Source organism: Triticum urartu, chromosome 3A (assembly GCF_056163025.1).
Source record: "Triticum urartu cultivar PI428250 chromosome 3A, HENAU_Tu73, whole genome shotgun sequence".
NCBI lineage: Eukaryota > Viridiplantae > Streptophyta > Magnoliopsida > Poales > Poaceae > Triticum > Triticum urartu.
The window spans coordinates 617,966,837-617,979,355 of NC_141875.1; positions in this window are offsets into that span (position 1 = coordinate 617,966,837).

The following is a 12,519-nucleotide window of genomic DNA, read 5'->3' on the forward strand; positions in this document are numbered from 1 at the left end:
AATGTCCAAAACAGTAGATAATATAGCATGGAGCAACCAAAAATTATAGATACGTTGGAGACGTATCACTTACTAGCAATGTCTTACTTTGATTCGGTGGTATTGTTGGATGAAGCGGCCCAGACCGACATTACATGACCGCGTTCATGAGACTGGTTCTACCGACGTGCTTCACACACAGGTGGCTAGTGGGTGTCTGTTTCTCCAGATTTAGTTGAGTCGAGTTTGACTACGCCCGGTCCTTGTTGAAGGTTAAAACAACACACTTGACGAAAAATCATTGTGGTTTGATGCGTAGGTAAGAATGGTTCTTGCTAGAAGCCCGTAGCAGCACGTAAAACTTGCAACAACAAAGTAGAGGACGTATAACTTGTTTTTTGCAGGGCATGTTGTGATGTGATATGGTCAAGACGTGATGATATAAATTGTTGTATGAGATGATCATGTTTTGTAACAGTTATCGGCAACTCGCAGGAGCCATATGGTTGTCACTTTATTGTATGAAATGCAATCGCCATGTAATTGCTTTACTTTATCACTAAGCGGTAGCGATAGTCATAGACGCAATCATTGGCGAGACGACAATGATGCTATGATGGAGATCAAGGTGTCAAGCCAGTGATGATGGTGATCATGACGGTGCTTTGGAGATGGAGATCAAAGGCACAAGATGATGATGGCCATATCATATCACTTATTTTGATTGCATGTGATGTTTATCCTTTGTGCATCTTATTTTTCTTAGTACGGCGGTAGCATTATAAGATGATCTCTCACTAAATTTCAAGGTATAAGTGTTCTCCCTGAGTATGCACCGTTGCTACAGTTCACCGTGCCAAGACACCACATGATGATCGGGTGTGTTAAGCTCTATGTTCACATACAACGGGTGCAAGCCAGTTTTGCACACGCAGAATACTCAGGTTAAACTTGAAGAGCCTAGCATATGCAGATATGGCCTTGGAACAGTGAGATCGAAAGGTCGAGCGTGAATCATATAGTAGATATGATCAACATAGTGATGTTCACCATTGAAAACTTCTCCATCTCACGTGATGATCAGACATGGTTTAGTTGATATGGATCACATGATCATTTAGATGACGAGAGAGATGTCTATCTAATTGGGAGTTCTTAAGTAATATGATTAATTGAACTTTAATTTATGAACTTAGTACCTGGTAGTATTTTGCATGTCTATGTTGTTGTAGATAAATGACCCGTGCTACTGTTCCTTTGAATTTTAATGCGTTCCTGGAGAAAGCCAAGTTGAAAGATGATGGAAGCAACTACACGGACTGGGTCCATAACTTGAGGATTATCCTCATTGCTACACAGAAGAATTACGTCCTAGAAGCACCACTAGGTGCAAAGCCCGGTGCAGGAGCAACACCAGATGTTATGAACGTCTGGTAGAGCAAAGCTGATGACTATTCAATAGTTCAGTGTGCCATGCTTTACGGCTTAGAATCGGGACTTAAACGATGTTTTGAACATCATGGAGCATATGAGATGTTCCAGGAGTTGAAGTTAATATTTCAAGCAAATTCCCGAATTGAGAGATATGAAGTCTCCAATAAGTTCTATAGCTGCAAGATGGAAGAGAATAGTTCAGTTAGTAAACATATACTCAGAATGTCTGGGTACCACAACCACTTGACTCAATTGGGAGTTAATCTTCCTGATGATAGTGTCATTGAAAGAGTTCTTCAATCACTACCACCAAGCTACAAAAGCTTCATGATGAACTATAATATGCAAGGGATGGATAAGACAATTCCCGAGCTCTTCGCAATGCTAAAGGTTGCAGAGATAGTAATCAAGAAGAAGCATCAAGTGTTGATGGTCAAGAACACCACTAGTTTCAAGAAAATGGGCAAAGGGAAGAAGGGGAACTTCAAGAAGAACAACAAACAAGTTGCTGCTCAAGTGAAGAAGCCCAAGTCTGGACCTAAGCCTAAGACTGAGTGCTTCCACTGCAAAGGGACTGGTCACTGGAAGCGGAACTGCCCCAAGTATTTGGCGAATAAGAAGGATGGCAAAGTGAAAGGTATATTTGATATACGTGTTATTGATGTATACCTTACTAATGCTCGTAGTAGCGCATGGGTATTTGATACTAGTTCTGTTGCTCATATTTGCAACTCGAAATAGGGGCTACAGATTAAACGAAGATTGGCTAAGGACGAGGCGACGATGCGCGTGGGAAATGGTTCCAAAGTCGATGTGATCACCGTCGGCACGCTACCTCTACATCTACCTTCGAGATTAGTATTAGACCCGGATAATTGTTATTTGGTGACAGAATTAAGCATGAACATTATGTCTGGATCTTGTTTGATGCGAGACGGTTATTCATTTAAATCAGAGAATAATGGTTGTTCTATTTATATGAGTAATATATTTTATTGTCATGCACCCTTGATGAGTGGTCTATTTTTATTGAATCTCGTAGTAGTGATACACATATTCATAGTATTGAAGCCAAAAGATATAAGTTTAATAATGATAGTGCAACTTATTTGTGGCACTGCCGTCTAGGTCATATTGGTGTAAAGCGCATGACGAAACTACATGCTGATGGGCTTTTGGAATCACTTGATGCTTGTGAACCATGCCTCATGGGCAAGATGACTAAAACTCCGTTCTCCGGAACAATGAAGCGAGCAACAGAGTTATTGGAAATAATACATACTGATGTATGCGGTCCAATGAGTGTTGATGCTCGCGGCGGGTATCGTTATTTTCTGACCTTCACAGATGATTTCAGAAGATATGGGTATATCTACTTGATGAAACATAAGTCTGAAACATTTGAAAAGTTCAAAGAATTTCAGAGTGAAGTGGAAAATCATCGTAACAAGAAAATTAAGTTTCTACGATCTCATCGTGGAGGTGAATATTTGAGTTATGTGTTTAGTCTTCATTTGAAATAATGCGGAATAGTTTTGCAACTCACGCCACCTGGAACACCACAGTGTAATGGTGTGTCCGAACGTCGTAACCGCACTTTATTAGATATGGTGCGATCTATGATGTCTCTTACTGATTTACCGCTATCATTTTGGGGTTATGCTTTAGAGACGGCTGCATTCACGTTAAATATGGCACCACCGAATCCATGGAGACAACACCATATGAACTGTGGTTTGTCAAGAAACCCAAGTTGTCGTTTCTTAAAGTTTGGGGTTGCGATGCTTATGTGAAAAAGCTTCAACCTGATAAGCTCGAACCCAAATCGGAGAAATGTGTCTTCATAGGATACCCAAAGGAGACTATTGGGTACACCTTCTATCACAGATCCGAAGGCAAGATATTCGTTGCTAAGAATGGATCCTTTCTAGAGCAGGAGTTTCTCTCGAAAGAAGTGAGTGGGAGGAAAGTAGAACTTGATGAGGTAACTGTACCTTCTCCCTCATTGGAAAGTAGTTCACCACAGAAATCAGTTCTAGTGATTCCTACACCATTCAGTGAGGAAGCTAATGATGATGATCATAAAACTTCTGATCAAGTTACTACCGGACCTCGTAGGTCAACCAGAGCAAGATCCGCACCAGAGTGGTACGGTAATCTTGTTCTGGAGGTCATGTTACTTGACCATGACGAACCTACGAACTATGAGGAAGCGATGATGAACCCAGATTCCGCAAATGGCTAGAGGCCATGAAATGTGAGATGGGATCCATGTATGAGAACAAAGTGTGGACTTTGGTTGACTTCCCCGATGATCGGCAAGCCAGAGAGAATAAATGGATCCTCAAGAAGAAGACTGACGCTGATGGTGATATTACTGTCTACAAAGCTCGACTTGTTGCAAAAGGTTTTCGACAAGTTCAAGGAGTTGACTACGATGAGACCTTCTCACCCGTAGCGATGCTTAAGTCTGTCCGAATTATGTTTGCAATTGCCGCATTTTATGATCATGAAATTTGGCAAATGGATGTCAAAAATGCATTCCTTAATGGATATCTCAAAGAAGAGTTGTATATGATGCAACCAGAAGGTTTTGCCGATCCTAAAGGAGCTAACAAAGTGTGCAAGCTCCAGCGATCCATTTATGGACTGGTGCAAGCCTCTCGGAGTTGGAATATATACTTTGATAGTGTGATCAAAGCATATGGTTTTATACAGACTTTTGGCAAAGCCTGCATTTACAGGAAAGTGAGTGGGAGCTCCGTAGCATTTCTAATATTATATGTGGATGACATATTTTTGATCGGAAATGATACTGAATTTCTGAATAGCATAAAAGGATACTTGAATAAGAATTTTTCAATGAAAGACCTCGGTGAAGCTACTTATATATTGGGCATCAAGATCTATAGAGATAGATCAAGACGCTTAATTGGACTTTCACAAAGCACATACCTTGATAAAGTTTTGAAGAAGTTCAAAATGGATCAGTCAAAGAAAGGGTTCTTGCCTGTGTTACAAGGTGTGAAGTTGAGTCAGACTCGATGCCTGACCGCTGCAGAAAATAGACAGAAAATGAAAGTCATTCCCTATGCCTCAGCCATAGGTTCTATCATGTATGCAATGCTGTGTACCAGACCTGATGTGTGCCTTACTATTAGTTTAGCAGGGAGGTACCAAAGTAATCCAGGAGTGGATCACTAGACAGCGGTCAAGAACATCCTAAAATACCTAAAAAGGACTACGGATATGTTTCTCGTTTATGGAGGTGACAAGGAGCTCATCATAAACGGTTACATCGATGCAAGCTTTGACACTGATCCGGATGACTCTAAGTCACAAACCGGATACATATTTTTATTGAATGGTGGAGCTGTCAGTTGGTGCAGTTCTAAGCAGAGCGTCGTGGTGGGATCTAGGTGTGAAGCAGAGTACATAACTGCTTCGGAAGCACCAGATGAAGGAGTCTGGATGAAGGAGTTCATATCCGATCTAGGTGTAATACCTAGTGCATCAGGTCCAATGAAAATCTTTTGTGACAATACTGGTGCAATTGCATTGGCAAAGGAATCTAGATTTCACAAGAGAACCAAGCACATCAAGAGACACTTCAATTCCATCCACGATCAAGTCAAGGAGGGAGACATAGAGATTTGCAAGATACATACGGATCTGAATGTTGCAAACCCGTTGACTAAGCCTCTCTCATGAGCAAAACATGATCAACACCAAGGCTCCATGGGTGTTAGAGTCATTACTATGTAATCTAGATTATTGACTCTAGTGCAAGTGGGAGACTGAAGGAAATATGCCCTAAAGGCAATAATAAAGTTGCTATTTATATTTCCTTATATCATGATAAATTTTTATTATTAATCCTAGAATTGTATTAACCGGAAACTTAGTACATGTGTGAATACATAGACAAACAGAGTGCCCCTAGTATGCCTCTACTTGACTAGCTCATTGATCAAAGATGGTTAAGTTTCTTAGCCATAGACATGTGTTGTCATTTGATGAACGGGATCACATCATTGAACGATGTGATGGACAATACCCATCTATTAGCTTAGCATAATGATCGTTTAGTTTTTCTGCTATTGCTTTCTTCTTGACTTATACATGTTCCTCAGACTATGAGATTATGCAACTCCCGGATACCGGAGGAACACCTTGTGTGTTATCAAACATCACAATATAACTGGGTGATTATAAAGATGATCTACAGGTGTCTCCGATGGTGTTTTTTGAGTTGGCATAGATCAATATTTGGATTTGTCACTCCGTGTATCGGAGAGGTATCTCTGGGCCCTCTCGGTAATGCATAGCACTATGAGACTTGCAAGCAATGTGTCTAATGAGTAAGCCATGGGATGATGCATTACGAAACGAGTAAAGAGACTTGCCGGTGATGAGATTGAACTAGGTATGATGATACCTACGATCGAATCTCGGGCAAGTAACATACCGATGACAAAGGGAACAGCGTATGTTGTTATGCGGTTTGACCGATAAAGATCTTCATAGAATATGTAGGAGCCAATATGAGCATCCAAGTTCCGCTATTGGTTATTGATCGGAGATAGGTCTCGGTCATGTATACATAGTTCTCGAACCCGTAGGGTCCGCACGCTTAACGTTCGATGACGATTTGTATTATGAGTTTCACGTTTTGATGAACCAAAGTTTGTTCGGAGTCCCGGATGAGATCACAGACATAACGAGGAGTCTTGAAATGGTCGAGACATAAAGATTGATATATTGGAAGGTTATGTTGGGATACCAGAATGGTTTCAGATAGGTTCGGGCATTTTCTGGAGTACCGGGGGGTTACCGGAACCCCTCGGGGGATTAATGGGCCACAATGGGCCTTAGTGGAGAAGAGAGAGGGCCTGCCAGGGGTGGCACCCCCCCTTGCCCAGTCCGAATTGGACAAGGGGAGGGGGCGGCGCCCCCCTCCTTCCTTCTCTTCTCTCCTCTTTCCCTTCTTCTCCTACATGGACTAGGAAGGGGGGGCGAATCCTACTTGGACTAGGAGTCCAAGTAAGACTCTCCCATGGCGCGCCCCCTCCTAGGGCTGGCCTCCTCTCCTCCCCCGTTTATATACGTGGGGAGGGGGCACCCCGAAGACACACAAGTTGATCTTTTAGCCGTTTGCAGTGCCCCCCTCCACAGTTACACACCTCGGTCATATCGTTGTAGTGCTTAGGCGAAGCCCTGCGTCGGTAACTTCATCATCACCATCAACACGCCATCGTGCTGACAGAACTCTCCCTCGGCCTCAACTAGATCAAGAGTTCGAGGGACGTCATCGAGCTGAATGTGTGCTAATCACGGAGGTACCGTACGTTCGGTACTTGGATCGGTTGGATCGCGAAGACGTTCAACTACATCAATCGCGTTACTAAATGATTCCGCTTTCGGTCTATGAGGGTACGTAGACACACTCTCCCCTCTCGTTGCTATGCATCTCCTAGATAGATCTTGCGTGATCGTAGGTAATTTTTTTGAAATACTGCGTTCCCCAACAATAAGAAGTAGAGGTGGTAAATTTATTGAAAGTTAGCAAACATAGTATTGATCACTTGAACAATTCATGAAATAATATTGAAGGAAGAGAGATTTCACATATAAATATACTATCTTGTACATCTTCTATGATTGTGAGCCCCATTAATTATTTTCAAACTTGAGCAAATTAGTTGAGGTTGGACAAGGAAGAAAACATAATGAGTTATGCTTGCGTATATTTGTATAGAAGTTATATTGTTATGGATCCTCCAACATGTGGTGCTTGCTATTAGAATCTTTTGCTAGCCAAAATCTCTGTACTAAGTGGGAATATTGCTTGTGCATCCAAAATCCTTGAACCAAGTTTCTTCCATGAGTGTCCACCATATCTACCTATATGCGGAATTTACCTGCCATTCCAAGTAAATTTGCATGTGCCAGACTCTAAACCTTCAAATAATAATCTGTTTTGTATGCCCGAATCGCTCATGTAGCGACTAGGGGCTGTCAGTATCTTCCATGCTAGGTGGGTTATTCTCACGATGAGTGGACTCCGCTCATCAGTTACGAGAGAGTGGCAAGTAATTGGGATGCCCAGTCATATGATCAAAAGATCAAAAATAAAATCACAAATAAATTAAACAAAACTCCCCCAGGATTGTTGATAGTTGGACGGTACCCGTTGTTTGGACCAGCCGTGGAATGTGATTGTTGGTGGAGGGGGAGTAAAATCTTTACCTTTCTGTTTGGGAACCGCCTATAATGTATCTAGTATGGAAGATATTGGGAACCCTTGGTTGTTATGTTGACAATGAATGCATACCTCTCAAAATTATTTTCATCTCATTTTTAAAAGCTTCGACCTCTGGCACCTTTGCAAATCCCTGCTTCCCTCTGCGAAGGGCCTATCTTTTACTTTTATGCAAGAGTCAGTAGTATTCCTTCTCATTCCAACCTACTCTTTAGTTGGCAAGAATCATGTGATGGGGAAAGATCTAAGCATATATGGCCATTCAAATATATTTGATCATGAATTATTATTGTTAACAATTATCTATATGATAAATAAGTGGGGAGGCGAAACATTAAGCCCCTATCTTTCTCTGTGTTCAATGGATGCTATTTGTTCTAAAAATATGCTTTGAGTGGTAGCAATCATGGAGGACTATATGATATTTGAGTATGTGGGATTTGCTAAATCAAAGCTCTTACATAGACCCTTCCTGAAAATAAGATGAATTGCAATTGTTTGATGACTGAGAAAATGGTTTGTTAGTCTTCAAGAAAGTTTACATGTGAATAGCTTGCTACCTGATCATGAGAAGCTTTATGAGATGAACTACTGCTATGATATATAATGATGATAGAAAAAGTGATTGAAATTATCATTGATCAAACTCGTGTACTTGATAGCATTCCACATCAAAAATTCTGTTTTTATCATTTACCTACTCGAGGACGAGCATGAATTAAGCTTGGGGATGCTTGATACGTCTCCAATGTATCTATAATTTTTTATTGTTCCATGCTATTATATTATCTATCTTGGTTGTTTTATATGCTATTTTATATGATTTTTGGGACTAACCTATTAACCTAGAGCCTAGTGCCAGTTTCTGTTTTTCCTTGTTTTTTAGTTTCGCAGAAAAGGAATATCAAACGGAGTCCAAACGAGCTAAAAATTTACGGTGATTTTTTATGGACTAGAAGAATCCCCCGAAGCAAAATAGTTGGACCAGAAGAGTCCCGAGTCAACCACAAGGTTGGAGGACGCGACCTACCCCCCGGGCGCATCCTCCGTCCTTATCATTGACTCATGGACCCCCCCTGACTTGTTCTCGATGCCAAAAATTCTTATAAATATAGAAACCCCCGAAAAGAAACATAGATCGGGAGTTCCGCCACCGCAAGCCTCTGTAGCCACGAAAAACCAACCGGGACCCTGTTCCGGCACCCTGTCGGAGGGGGGGAATCATCACTGGTGGCCATCTTCATCATCCCGGCGCTCTCCATGATGAGGAGGGAGTAGTTCACCCTCGGGACTGAGGGTATGTACCGGCTATGTGTTTGATCTCTCTATCTCTCTCTCGTGTTCTTGATATGGCACGAACTTGATGTACCGCGAGCTTTGCTACTATAGTTGAATCATATGGTGTTTCTTCCCCCTCTACCTTCTTGTAATGGATTGAGTTTTCCGTTCGAAGTTATCTTATCGGATTGAGTCTTTAAGGATTTGAGAACACTTGATGTATGTCTTGCGTGTGCTTATCTGTGGTGACAATGGGATATTCACGTGATATACTTGATGTATGTTTTGGTGATCAACTTGCAGGTTCTGTGACCTTGTGAACTTATGCATAGGGGTTGGCACACGTTTTCGTCTTGACTCTCCGGTTGAAACTTTGGGGCACTCTTTGAAGTTCTTTGTGTTGGTTTGAATAGTTGAATCTGAGATTGTGTGATGCATATCGTATAATCAAACCCCTAGATACTTGTGGTGACATTGGAGTATCTAGGTGACATTAGGGTTTTGGTTGATGTGTGTCTTAAGGTGTTATTTTAGTACAAACTCTAGGGCTGTTTGTGACACTTATAGGAATAGCCCAATAGATCGATCAGAAAGAATAACTTTGAGGTGGTTTCGTACCCTACAATAATCTCTTCGTTTGTTGTCCTCTATTAGTGACTTTGGAGTGACTCCTTGTTGCACGTTGAGGGATTGTTATATGATCTAATTATGTTATCATTGTTGAGAGAACTTGCACTAGTGAATGTATGGACCCTAGGACTTATTTCCAAGCATTGCAATACCATTTTCGCTCACTTTTACTACTAGTTACCTTGCTGTTTTTATATTTTCAGATTACAAAAACCTATATCTACCATCCATATTGCACTTGTATCACCATCTCTTCGCCGAACTAGTGCACCTATACAATTTACCGTTGTATTGGGTGTGTTGGGGACACAAGAGACTCTTTGTTATTTGGTTGCAGGTTGTTTGAGAGAGACCAGCTTCATCCTACGCCTCCCACGGATTGATAAACCTTAGGTCATCCACTTGAGGGAAATTTGCTACTGTCCTACAAAACTCTGCGCTTGGAGGCACAACACGAGTCTACAAGAAGAAGGTTGCATAGTAGACATCAAAAGCCCATAATTTTATTGGGAGAACCAAGGCCTGAGATAAATTTTGGCCCGTTAACGGCTCGTACGTAATTGGGCCAAAAATGGGCCTACCCATGTTTCGGTTTGCTGTTGGCCCATGAATTTTTCAGCTCAATCTAGCCCAATCTAATTTCCAGCCTATTAAAAACTCAAGGTATTTTCTGGCCCAACAAGCCCGAATTTTACTGGCCTGATAAAGGCGCAAAACTACTATTCATTTAGGCCTGCTAATGGCCCAAGATTATTATAGGCCCACATTTCGGCCCATGTATAGCGACTTACGGGCCGGCCTGAGGGATCGACGACGTTGAGCTCCCTTGAAGCTTTCTGCCTAAATTACAGCATACCGACTAAGAATAAACCTAGACTATACAATAAAGAAATTATGGCATATTACATCCATTGGTCATCAAAGGTTGCCATTAGTGCATATAAACGCGCTGGCAAAAGAATATAAAAAAACGATAGCACTTCAACATAGTTCAAAAAACATTAGCCCTACCCTGGAGGTGCACCACAAGCAACAGAACAAGTTGATGAGACCTCAGTTGTCTAAAGCATATGTCCTCAACCTCTAGTTGCGTAGCAAGAAAGTACACACGGATGTCCACCGGGTCTTGGCCGTTACGCCTGGTGGGATCTAGACTCTCCCCACACACCAACACTAGTCTTTCCTGCACACTCTTTCCTCGCTCATGCGCACCCAGGACCAACTTTCGGTCGGTCACCCATCCTCAAAATATTCCAAGCTAAGCACACTTAACTTTGGATTTCTTTTCAATTGGGCTTGCAGAAAAGAAGGAAATCCTTGTTTATATGAGTAGCATATCATTCCAATTAAGCCAGGCTCTCACATACGCCTCCCACTCAAAGGAACCAATGACCTCGTTGGCCCATCAGGAACGTTCCCTCTTGGCACACGTACACGTGCCCAGTCCGACACATGTGCCACGTCATGTGCCACAATGGGTCCCACGCACCTGAATTGCACGTGTCCATGTAACTACAAGGGTCAGCTTTGATACCAATTGTAATGCCCCGGCCACATCCACCGGTTCCTGGCCATTACGTCTGGCGGGATCTAGACTATCCCCATAGACCAACACTAGTCTTTCACGCACACTTTCTCCTCACTTGTGTGCACCCGGAACAAACTTACCAGTCAGTCACTTCTACTTGTGAGCTGCATTGGGTTTTTCCCCGAAGGGGAAGGGTGAAGCAATATAGTAGCTGATAAGTATTTCCCTCAGTAAGAACCAATGTTATCGAACCAATTGGAGAATCACACCAAGCCTAGTGAACATCACCTGCAAATGCAAGAGCAAATATTTGCACCCAACATGAGCAAGAGGGTTGTCAATCCCCTTGAACTCGTTACTTGCAATGACTAAATCCGGTAGTGGTAGATATATAAATTGCAAAACAAAATAAAAGTAAATAAATTGCAACAAGGTATTTTTGGTTTTTGTAATATGATGAAAGTAGACCCGGTGGCCATAGTTTTCACTGGAGGCTTCTCTTTTGAAACATAGCATACAATGGAAGAACAAATTACTATTGGACAACTGATAGAAAAGAGCATAGTTATGATGTTATTCATGGCAATGATTGTGTATATAGGCATTAAATCCATGACAAGTAGACCAAAATGATTCCGTATTGATACGTCTCCAACGTATCTATAATTTTTGATTGCTCCATGCTATATTATCTACTATTTTGGACACTATTGGGATTTATTATCCACTTTTATATTATTTTTGGGACTAACCTATTAACCGGAGGCCCAGCCCAGAATTGTTGTTTTTTGCCTGTTTTAGGGTTTCGAAGAAAAGGAATATCAAACGGAGTCCAAACGGAATGAAACCTTCAGCAACATGATTTTCTCAATAAACAAGACCCGGGAGACTTGGACCCTACGTCAAGACACAAAAGAGGAGGCCACGAGGTAGGGGGGCGCGCCCACCCCCACCAGACGTGCCCTCTACCCTCATGGGCCCCCTGTTGCTCCACCGACGTACTCCTTCCTCCTATATATACCTACGTACCCCCAAACGATCAGATACAGAGCCAAAAACCTAATTCCACCGCCGCAACTTTCTGTATCCATGAGATCCCATCTTGGGGCCTGTTCCGGAGCTCCGCCGGAGGGGGCATCGATCACGGAGGGCTTCTACATCAACACCACAGCCTCTCCGATGAAGTGTGAGTAGTTTACCTCAGCCTACGGGTCCATAGTTAGTAGCTAGATGGCTTCTTCTCTCTTTTTGGATCTCAATACAATGTTCTCCCCTCTCTTGTGGAGATCTATTCGATGTAATCTTCTTTTTGCGGTGTGTTTGTTGAGACCGATGAATTGTGGGTTTATGATCAAGTTTAACTATGAACAATATTTGAATCTCCTCTGAATTCTTTTATGTATGATTG